Below are 12580 nucleotides of genomic sequence, written 5' to 3'. Positions count from 1 at the left end.
TGTGCCCCCTTCCCCATGCTGATGGGGTGAACATGGACGCAATCGGCATTCAGTGCGTTACAATTCATCTCTGGGGCCCCGAAAATTAAGGAATCGACACTAAAATCGGTCGTTTTCGATGATTGTACATGACACTCCCACCCATCCCCAACCGGAAGGGGTGCTAAGGGTATCTTACCCCTACAATATTTTTCTCCACATAGTAAGTCATATGTGAATGAAGTTTGGTTGCAATATATGCTGGAACATACACCCAGTAATAGTTTAGAGTACAAACTTACTGAAGCGAGTAATAAATAGAGTCTACCCGCACGACGATAATGCTATGAGGTTTGCATAAGCATTAGGGGTTCGGTCCATTCGAACCCCTAGTATTAATGTAACTCCCACTACATTACGTTAGAGCGGGCTAGTCGACATTTCCTACTAGGTAATATTATTACTAAATAACCTCGGTTATTTTCGAATTTACTTTTCACACCTTTCCATCCCCCCATGCCAATGGCGAGTTAAAATAGCATTTGGAATAACACTATTCATCTCAGCGACCGCAAAAAAGAACGGATTCGACACTAATGTGATTGTTTTCGATGATGTTCATATATTACTCACTCCCAAGCCTCTTTCATAGGGGTGTTTTACCTTCACAGTATTTTTTTATGATATTAAGTCGGATGTGTACGATGTTTGGTTAATAGCTATGGTGGATCGTGCACACCTACATCCATAATCTCGGTCAATTTGAAAGTTTACTTTTTCACACCTTACTACTCTTTATTGCGATGGTGGCTGTACTTGGAATTTAATGTCATCCCGACTGTCATTATTCACCGTAGCGGCCCCGAAAACTATGGACTTAACACTTGTATTGGTCGTGTTCAATTATTTGTACATCTCACTCCCTACCCACTCCACCACTAGGGGTGCTAGGTGTGTCCTAATCCCACAGTACTTCTCTCCAGATAGTATTAAGTCATGTGTACCAAAATTGTTTGAAATTGCAGGTTTGCCTACAGGCGCCGTCATTTTTAACTCCTTAGTTCGCTGATGTCTTTACGTAAACATATTGCTCCTTAACTACATACAACCCGCTAAGTACATAATGTATTGCGGGCTAGGGCAAGCCTTCGCCTGCTATCATTGGAGTGGTCATTTACTGATTCGATTTTAGGATTACACGAAGTTGACTGAACTTGGAGACCTATCAATGCCTGCTGATTGACCGGCAGGTAATTCTGGAGAGAATAAAAGGAAAATTAAGCAAAATGGTCCAGTAGAAGAGACAGACAGACGGACGGACTAGACAAAGCTAGTTTTACGTAGTAAACTTTGTTAATATGTGCAGTAGATTACCAATATAAATCTGAGCGTATTATTATTATTATTATTATTATTATTATTATTATTATTATTATTATTATTATTATTATTATTATTATTATTATTATTATTATTATTATTATTATTGAGTAAGTTGGCCATGCGGTTAGGTACGCGCAGCTGTGAGCTTGCATTTGGGGGATTGTGGTTCTGAACCCCACTGTCCGCAGCCCTGAAGGTGATTTTCCTTGTTTTCCCATTTTCACTCCAGACAAATGCTGGGGCTCTACTTTAATTAAAGCCACTACCGCTTCCTTTCCACTCCTAGCCCTTTCCCATCCCATAGTCGTTATGAGACCTATTTGTGTCAGTGTGACGTAAATCAACTTGTTAAAAAGTATTATCATCATCATGATCATCAACATCATACATTCATACAGACGTTATTATGTAGAGTAGAGCGTTGTCTTTCTGAAACCAAGTTGGTGGATGATCAAGTGATGGTGGCTGTGTTCGGTAACTTTAAGTCTGATAATATGTTATTGTTTTTGCGTCCCACTAACTACTTTGATGATTTCCGGAGACGCCGTGGTGCCGGAATCTTGTCCCGCAGGACTTCTTTTTCGTGCCGGTAAATCTACCAATACCAGTCTGGCGTATTTGAGCACCTTCAAATACCACCGGACTGAGCAAGGACTGAAACTGGCAAGTAGTAGTCAGGAGGCCGGCGCCTCAACCGTCTGAGCCACTCAGTCGAGTATTGGTAGAGTAGAATAGCTATACCCGTATAAACCCGAAAAAATGTCCAGTAAACAAGAATATCGAGTAGCGTGGATAATACCTGGTAGAATCGAATCACTAGCAACATGTGGCATAATCGCCCTACTCTACTAGCTCCATCCATGTTAAAATCCCACTCGCCTACGAATTCTACACGTGTAACCAAGCTCACTGTCCGCTTGTTTGGTAGAGCAGGACGCTGTATAAATTCTGGCTGAAGACGTTGTGTCGTTTGGTGATCTTCTTCTTTTCGGTACTTCAAAAATAAGTTCACGTTGCGACTTGTGGAGCTATACGTTGAATACTAATGTTCATGGAATCTCAGTTCCATTAACCATATAAATAGAAACAAGAGCTACGCTGCGGGGTCATACATTGTAGAAAAGTTGGGAAAGGTGGGGTATGGAATGAATTAGTTCAAGCAAAAAGTAATAAACCGAACGTGTAATTATAATCAAGATTGTATAAAAATTCAAAAGTCTAAAATGTATGGTTCTGGTCTAGGCGATATACATATAATCTCAGTGTGAAATGTTTCGCAGCAATGGATTCAATATTTAAAACTACCAAAGAAAACAAGAAAACTAAATGTTATGTAGCAAGTTGAAATTTTCCATTCTTCTAAATTTTCTCTGAACTATCTCTCATATCGCGGATGCAATTGAAAATAATAGTATTAATAATAATAATAGTAATAATAAATTATAAAGGCTCCGGTAGGTGCTACTTGTTGCTAGAAAATGCAATGTCACCTCGAGCTTCAGTCTTGGTGATAAAGCATCTCGCATCAATGTGACTTATTTTAATTGTTCATTTAGGCCCTGCAATGTTTAGAAGTTCTTCATATTTCACTGGAGTCATCCGTAGACACATTTTAAACTTTTGCACATCCTCTGAGGCTAGTTCCCTTAACAGAGTGCCTGGTGCTCCACATGTTTTACTTACTTTAAACCACTCTCTCACCCATTTCCTTATTTGCCTATTCACCTCATGTAAGTGAATTTTTGATGCGGCTCCTATTTTGGAATGTTAGGGCACATGGCATTTTGACCAGACATCACACTATTGCTAATGTCAACACTCTACCGTGTGTAAACGCTCCATACACGTAATCGGTAGAGTAGAAGAGAGAGTGCACTCTACTTGCTACTCTGCCCGTATAAACCAGCCTTTAGGGAGTGCAAATGGAAGTGTTGAAGTAAGATAACATTTTGGCGGTTAATTTACCAGTATAAAAACTTTTTCAGTTTTACCACCCTTCTAATCAGTCAAATTGTGCACTGCTTGTGTGCTTGTGTGAGATGGTCCATATGGCTATCACTTTGGTACTGGAAGATATAATAACCATCAACATTAGGTGTAAATGAATTCATAATGTAAAATTGTTCTGGGAAAATACCAGACTAGGAACAATGATTGCGCTGAATAAATGCTTTGTAAGTAGTTCATTAGATGTCCTAATTCCAGTGCATAATACGGCAACCTTCATAAAATACTGGTTAAAATGCAACATTTGCCATTGTTTTATTTATATTAATGTATTGTGCAAGAAATTCCCGGTCAACGTTTCAAAGAATGCCCTGATGAAGAATATTGCTGAATATGTTTACACTGAAGAACATATTCCTGTTGAGAGGTAATATATTCGTCTTAAGCGTGAAGATTACTGTCTACGTATTTTACCAGATGAATGGTTCGACGTCGGCTCAGCCTACGTGAGAACAATATTGAGGAGCTATCTGACGGTGATATAACGACCCTGGTCTAGAAAGTCAAGAGAATTCGTCATACAGACTTCGCGACACCTCGTCATCTGTAGTGTAGGCTTTCGGGCGATAGAAGGATCGCTTGGTAGGACAAGGGTCATTAGGGCTGCATGCCATGGGGGTTAATAATTAAGTAGTTCAATTATTATTTTTCAAATTTACATTTACAATACATTTAGTTACAGAATGACCATTTAATTGCAATATTGCATCATAGATAATGTGTACTGATGAATGCGAGGTGTTCGTTGCTTCGGATTTGATGATTCTTCCATACATGTACTTACGCAGGGTGGTCTTCATAATTTACATCAATTTAAGAATATATCCCTCTTTGAGTTCTGTTTAACCAACATATCTTAGTACAAGTTCTCATCGTTTATGAGGTAGACAACCTTAAATCTGAGAACACTAAACGGAGAATTTTCTCTGTTTGGGAATGCTAAAGTAAGGAAATATCCACCACATCTGGCTCGATATCGTTAAAGCTGAGAACTGTGTTCCAGTGACCTCGTTACACCTCTTGAAAGTGCCTCTCTATTTCAGCCAATTTCTGCTCCTCTGATAGACATCTGTAGTGGTTTTTAATCTGGTAGAAACATATAACCTCTGGCTTGCTTTCCTTCCACATTTTCTTGGAAAAATAATTTCCCAAGGCTAGTTTTATCACAGCGACTCACACCCCAAATTATTGTAAAATGGGGCCTCGGATAATTGTAAATAGCCTGTTCCTGAAGTCTAGTTAATTTTAAGTGGAAATACTTGTTATTCTGGCTCTCCAAGTAATAGGTAGCGAATCGCCACCAGCAGCATTTTATAAAGGCATCTATTGGATTTACTGTATACCTGATGTCTTCACCAGCTGAACATAAATGTTCTAATAAGTTATTTCTTTATTTTTTCAGCAATATCTTCATAATGCTGACCACTGCGTTTTGGGAAATTACTAAACGCCGATTTGTATTAGCTTCACAGCTGTCCTGGCTGTAAACTAATGATTCGAGGTAGATGAATTCATTAACGACTTCAATTTGTGGTGGCAAATATCGTAATTGGAGTGTGTTAGCCCTAACGGCATTCGTTACATTTTTATTTCTTTTTTATTTCCAGTACAAAATGACAACTTTCAGTTGTGGTCAGCTGGAGTATGTTCCAAAGTTCAGCGTCATCCTTAGCCAGTAAAAATAGTGGATAGGATACAGTGGATTAGTCTCCACAATCCTCTCCCTACTATTATGAGTGTCATCCCTTCTGTTCTATTTCTTCACCGCTTATCTTATAATCCTTTAAGAAAACCTATATAACCGCCGCCTCGCTGGGCTCCTCTTCTTCTTCTTCTTCTGCGTGATCCCGCCCATAATTCTCCTAGGTAACCTACCACCATCGTGAAAACAGAGCAGTTCATTAAGTGGTCCAAAACAGCGTCACCTACTGAGTTCCCTTGAGTTGCATTATTGCCCGTTTTTTCCTTATACTGTGATCATGATGTTGTTAAGCATAAATCTGATTGAAACTTAATTGGTTCTTCGTTCGTATTTGTTCAAGGCAACACATTCATTTTCGTTCCCTCCTAGAACTCACCCGTATTGCACAAGATAACAAGAACACGTATAATTGAACACAGCACAATGAGAAATGAAGTACATTTCGAGCACATATATCTTCATTTTAATTACTTTTCCCTAACTTTTACTGTCACATATCATATTCTTCTTCTTTAGCGTTTGTCCCGCCTGGTGGCAGCGTCCGCTGTCTGGATTCATTGTCTCCGCTTAATTTGGTTCTTCAGGTTGTTGTGCACTCTATTAGTCCATCGCCGTCTTGGTAGTCCCTTGGGCCTCTTTCCAGCGACTTGAAATGTATACGCTGACTTTGCCAATGTATCGTCCTCTGCACTCAACACATGCTCAAACCAGCCCAGAGCCTTTCCTGCATTTTATTTTGGATCGGTGCCACGCCAAGATGTTTCCTAATAGCATAGCTTGAAATGTGATCTAATTTATTGATTCCAGCTCTTCAACTAAGCATCTTCATCTCCATGACGCATAGTCGGCATTCTACCTCCTATGTAGCTGACCAACGCTCGGTGCCACAGAGAGCGACGGAATGGGTAACAGTTTACATGGTCCTTCATCCAACAGTCGCACGTGACGCCCGCTGTCATTCGCCGCTTCAGCCATGCAGAGTGTATCCTTATGATGGCATCATCAGTAAGTCGGCCATCGACAAGACGTTGAGCGAAGGTGCTTAAATTTCTCTACTGTTCACCGTCAATGTGGATGGTTCCAACTTCTCGTGGATCTAATATCATGCATTCTCCTTTCTTTTTTGTTGAAACGCAGGCCACATTGCGCTAGTCGTAAGGTGGTGGTGGTGATTATTGTTTCAAGATGAAGTACGAATAGGCAAACATCCTAGGTAATATATTCACGGCCGGGCTGAGTGGCTCAGACGGTTAAGGCGCTGGCCTTCTAACCCCAACTTGGCAAGTTCGATCCTGGCTCAGTCCGGTGGTATTTGAAGGTGCTCAAATACGACAGCCCCGTGTCGGTAGATTTACTGGCACGTGAAAGAACTCCTGCGGGACTAAATTCCGGCACCTCGGCGTCTCCGAAGACCTTAAAGAGTAGTTAGTGGGACGTAAAGCAAATAACATTATTATTATTATTAATATATTCACGTACAATTTGTGGGGGTTACCAGTGCATTGCATATTGCAACGCTGAGCTAACTCCACGTGTAGTAGACATGCCAATGTCAGATTGTAGCTGTTGTAGAATAAGACAAATGAACACAGCTTAATGGTTCTTTGAGAAGAAACAGGATCTGCTACTCTGCCAACATCTAAATTTGCTGTCACCAAAAGCTTGCCGATAGTTAACAAGGATCGTCCGCCAATGATAAGCGTTCCTTGGTCAACGTCCTTTGCCGATTACAATATACCGTCAATGTATGGGTAATATGTAAATGGAAAATGCTGCCTCAATGTGCCTCGTTACAGACCACGAAACTAAACTACACATGACAACGAATTTGTGGGAAATGTAAATCACGTCAACCTCAAGACCGCTGAAGAGGCACCTCCGATACTTACTCACCACTAAAATTCTTGACGCGTTATAACATGTTATACTGCGGTAGCAAATTATATGCAGAATGCGGACACAATCTACTCACTTCGTTACATCTCTTTGTTAGCAAGGTATATTAGTGGAGGAATGGTTCCCGTGAGGCGAGTCTCAACTTTAATTTCTGACTGTAATATAGAAAGCGTGACCACTAGAGTTTATTCTTCTTTTTCCTGCTCAGCCACCTATTTCACAGCTTGGTCGAGCTTAGTCATTACGCTGTCCTGACCGCAATGCGCGCTACGTTATTTGTTACTGCGGGTCGAGTAATTTCCCACGAGGAGTTTTATGACCTTGACGAGAGGAATGCTCCACGTCTCAGATGATCCGAGTTGCGGAGTCTTCCGCTTGTTAATTTCCCTGGAGTGGTTTTTTGAAATTGTGTGTCATTTGATGTGTGGCTTCAGATCGTTAGTGACATTTTTTGTTAATGTGGCTGAACAGCTTAAACATGTACAAGATAAATGTAAATATTTGACAGTAAAGTCTTGTATAGTGTTTTTGCATTGGCAAAATTGGGATACACGAAAATATTTTTCACTTAAACTTGTAAATTACGAGGTAACCACAGGGACATTGATGTCAATTTACAAGAAAAGGGATAACTAGGGCTAGTAGAAAAGTTAAAAGTACTTAAAAAATGTAATGCACAACAAGCAAAAAAAAGAAATATGAAGCACAAGAGTAAAAATTACCAACAATATATTTAATTAAAACAAGTAACATAAGCTATTGAAAAATAAGCCATTTTATGAGTAGTAACAATAATTAAGTCCGCCTCTGTGGTTTAGTTGTCAGTGTGATTAGCTGCCACCCGCGGAAGTCCGGGTTCGATTCCTGGCTCTGCCACGAAAATTTGAAAAGTGGTACGAGGGCTCGAACGGGTCCACTCAGCCTCGGGAGGTCAACTGAGTAGAAGTGGGTTTGATTCCCACCTCAGCCATCCTGGAAGTGGTTTTGCGTGGTTTCCCACTTCTCCTCCAGGCAAATGCCGGGATGGTACCTAACTTAACGCCACTGCCGCCTCCTTCCCACTTCCTTGCCTATCGGTTCCAATCTTCCCGTCCCCCGCAAGGCCCTTTGTTCTGCATAGCAGGTGAGGCCGCCTGGGCGAGGTACTGGTCATCCTCCCCAGTTGTATCCCCAGACTCTGAGGCTCCAGGACACTGCCCTTGAGGCGGTAGAGGTGGGATCCCTCGCTGAGTCCGAGGGAAAACCAACCCTGGAGGGTAAACAGATTAAGAAAGAAAAAAAGAAAGAACAATAATCAAATTATAATAAAGAAAGGATAAATTTTTTTGCAGTAAGTATCTTTTGATTGTGGTCGAACGTCACACTAACGCACTGAAGTTTTATGACGAAGTAAGTACATGAAGGGTTAGGATTGGAGGTAGTGGCCGTAATCATAGTTAATTATAGTCCCAGCATTCATTGACATGGAAATGAGGAACCACAAAACAACATCTTCAAGGCTAGAGCCAGTGTGATTCTAACCCGCCATCTCCAGAATAGAACCTCACACTTACATCACCCGAATCAGCTTCTAGTCAAATCTCTTGGTGGTGCCAAAGAATGGCACTATTTAAAATCCATGTACAAGAGGCAAGATAAAAAAGTATGCAAATATACATTGCAATTAAATAATAATAAAAATTAGCAACCACAAATAAAAACAAAGTAATTTCCGTACAGGCCATGTACAGGCTTCCACTACCCGTAACCTCGGCACTTGATGGGGTAGCGTGGATAACACTACGCCCAGGTGCCTTTTCAACTAGGAATTAACCTGCCCCTCATTTTTGGTGTAGGATGAGTGAACCATTGGATCATATGCACCCGCAGAGCTAGGAATCTCGTTACTTAATTTTTTACACTTCCTGACGGTGAATCGAACCACGTACTTCCGGGTGAACCGTGCACGACTTTACCACCTTGGTCAGGCAGCTTCTGCCTAATGGGAGAAAACAGGTATACAGTATCTGTGACCGGCTGCCTTTGACTTCAAGAATTAACTTTGTACGTTTCACTAGGAAGATCACTGGTTGGATTCACCGTCCCGGAGATGATTACTTTCTTTTGCTATCTCATTATGTACCGATGTTACGAATAAAGAAAGCTATTACTTTTGTCCCCTCCGAGGGTCCTCATGACCTGTATGGAGGTGGATTAGCTTTCCTTCACCTTTTAAATATATCGACAAGGAAAATACCACCGGACTAAGCCGGGATCAATGGCGCGTTGCCATTCGACCCGCTCAGCCCAGCTCTCGGAATGAACTAGAACATTAAATATATGGTAGTTGTCACACTGGACACTAAACTTACTAGAAAATTACTTAAATTCATCTACATCATGTCGGAGATGATACGCTAGGTGTTGGAGAATTGTGTTAGTATTATTGTCATCATCATCATCGTCATTATCTCATCCTCACTCGCTGGCGAGTGAAACGATGCCTTCCGAATGCATCAAGGTCATCGATCATGGTGGCCCAGGAAACTAATTCTGGAAGAAAAATATCTCCCGCAATACAGGCACATCAAAACGTCCTCAAGGAAAACGGCGACAACACAGACTGAGCCTGCAATTGAAGTAATGCTCGCTACTTAGAAGAGCCCACTATGGTTCAGGAGACGTAATTAGCCAGTAACTTGCAACGGTTGTGGTCATCAAGGCTCCGTTCTATAATTACCTGTACTATGCTCTCTCGGTAATTATATATGGTGGCTAATATTAAATAAAAATTACCGCAAACACTCTCCAGTGCTTAAAGGGTATTAAATACGTTTTTGGTAAATTTATTTTAAATAATTTTACATATTTTTGCTTTAAATATTCAAGAGTAACTAGTATTTACATACGTCATATAGAAGGTTTTAAATATTGGAAGTGGTAGTGGTGGTGGGCAATAATATTTCGTTACCTATGAATTCACTGTGTAATGCGATTAACATGGAATTTGAGTAACGTAACTGCTAATAATGTCATTTGTGTTACGTCCCAATAACTACGTTTATGGTATCCGGAGACACGAAGTGCCGAAATGTAGTCCGCACGAGTACTTACGTGACAGTAAATCTACTGACACGAGGCTGGCTTATTTGAGCACGTTCAAATACCACCGGACTTAGCCAAGATCGAACCTGCCAGGTTGGGGTCAGAAGGCTAGTGCCTCAACCGTCTGAGCCACTCAGCCTGGCTCGCGTAAGTACTGCTTGGATGAAAAAAGTGATTGTACGAATATCAGTTTCGCCTACGAAGCGTAACGATCAGCGCAACTGGGTGCTGACCTTGGGGCCCGGGCTCGCTTTCCGGTACTGACAGTGATTCAATAATGGACGGAGGGCTGGTTTGTAGTTACATGCAGCTCACCTGCATTATGAGTGTATGTGGAAAAGGTTGCACCACCTCGATAAGCAAGACAACAGGAAGGAAGGCACCATTAACTATTGACTATTTTGTTAATCAATATATTAGGCGATGTTCTGGAAGTATTCTGGAATAGAAGATGGTGTTCAAAGATTATGAGTAAATTGGATCAAACGTGGTTGAGATTCTAACCAGAGAGAAGCTGTCAGGACCATATTTTCAATATAGATCAAGTAATTGAAAACGGATAAAACAGGAAATGTACTATTTATTTGCTGTTATCTGGAGCCCACTGTAGTGACATAATGAGCTTATAGGAATATGTGAAAAGTACTAACTACAAGTACATGGAAGATAAAGAAATACCCTAATTTGACTAAGTTGATCAGTTTTGTTCAGAAATATTTCACACACACACACTGTCACTAGCAACATCAAGCCGTGTTCAGAACAGGAAAATGGACAAGACGGATCACGAAGGGATTCTTCATGAAGAAAGCTAGAGATGACATTCGTATGTTTCCTGTGCAACAGAATACTTCCGGCTAATCTTCGTAATCATGGAAAATGCACTTTTATCGAATAGAATATTTGCTTCTGTGTCGTAGATCCAGAAAAGTCCTATGTCAAATTACCAAGGGAAAGTGTGTTGGTAATACTGAGGGATTCTTGATTAGGTTGTTATCACAGGAAAATCAAACGTACTTATGTAGGCTATTGGGCCGCGGTGTGAATTGATGGAGGATAGATATCTTAGCTTAAAGTAGTTACTGGTATCAGACAAGATCATAATCATTCACCTGTTTTGTTCATATTTTATACCGATGATTGGATACTAGGTTTAAAGTGAAAGGAAGGAATTCAGTTGACTGAAAATGTAGTAAATATTTCCGTAGGTGTGGAAAACATGGTATTAATGGACGACTGTGTTGAAACCTGCAATCCAATAACTTCGAGCTGAAGCGAATATGATAAGTGATTTCAGTTAGGTGGAAATATGAGAGTATTGAATATTAACAGGGAGGAAACCTCTCACGGCGAGAACATGAACTTGAAAAGATCTACATGTTCGAGCTTTGTATTCCCAACCCAACATTCAATTCTCTTATGTTTCTTACCTACAGACATCATTTTAGTCTTGAAAAGGCTAATTTCCATATCATACACATTGCATCTATTTTCAAGTTCCTAGATATTAGATTGCAGGCTTTGAGCACAATCAGCCAAGACCAAGACGTCGGCATACGCCAACATGCTTACTACATTTGTACCTAACTGAATCCATCCCTGCCACTTTCGGTAGTTGAATCATATGAAGTATAAACGACAAAGGTGAAAAATTAGAGCTTGGTCTAACCCCTGTAAGTACCTTGAAACAAGAACTCATTCTACCATAAATTTTCACAGCAACCCAATTGTTAAAACAAATTCCATTGATTGCTTTTAATAATTTACACTTAATCCTACAGTCCCACAGAACAGGTAACAATATTTCACTCGGTTCTCCGGAATATGCCATCTCTAACTGTACAAAAATAAAAATTACTATTCCTACGAGGCCACAGATTTAGTTACAAATAGAGGTTTTTGGCAAAGTTTAGCAAAATCAAAGAGGCTTGCAGACTGAACACTGGAAAACATTAGTCTGTAGTGATGTATAATGTATCTATTGGTACTGAGGTTCGTTTTAATAGTACTGTGCACAGTTACTACTCCTATTTGCGTTGTTTGGAAGTTGTGATCTCAATTGATGTGAGAAGTTGTGTGGGGCCTTGTGGCACGATAGATTGCCATTCAGTACCGGCTTCAACTCTCAGAATTATGGTCACTTTATATTAAATAAAACCTTGCCTTGCGAAGAATAAGAAATCATTATCTGAATTGACGGGCTTTGAATTTTAACTTGTATTTCATCTCAGTTTTGTTATCTGACGCTTAGGTTATTCCGTTTCAGTCCATCGAAATTGGTGACAAAGCTGGAAATTGTACTCGCAGTTAAACAGATGGAAAACAACTGTGCTAACCCACAGTATGGCGATGGAATGCATTTATAATTCACACATGTAAACAAATGTATGTGAAGATCATACCACGGTGTTATTCGTGAGCCCGTTAACGTAGATGATGAGGATACGATAGTTGCAACAATTCTCTAAAGAGTAATTCCTTGTAAATTATGAAGTGTCAGCCGAGAAAGGGTGATAATCTCAGTAACCT

The sequence above is a fragment of the Anabrus simplex genome, chromosome 1, assembly GCF_040414725.1.
Source record: "Anabrus simplex isolate iqAnaSimp1 chromosome 1, ASM4041472v1, whole genome shotgun sequence".
Taxonomy (NCBI): Eukaryota; Metazoa; Arthropoda; class Insecta; order Orthoptera; family Tettigoniidae; genus Anabrus; species Anabrus simplex.
This window is presented reverse-complemented; position numbering follows the sequence as displayed.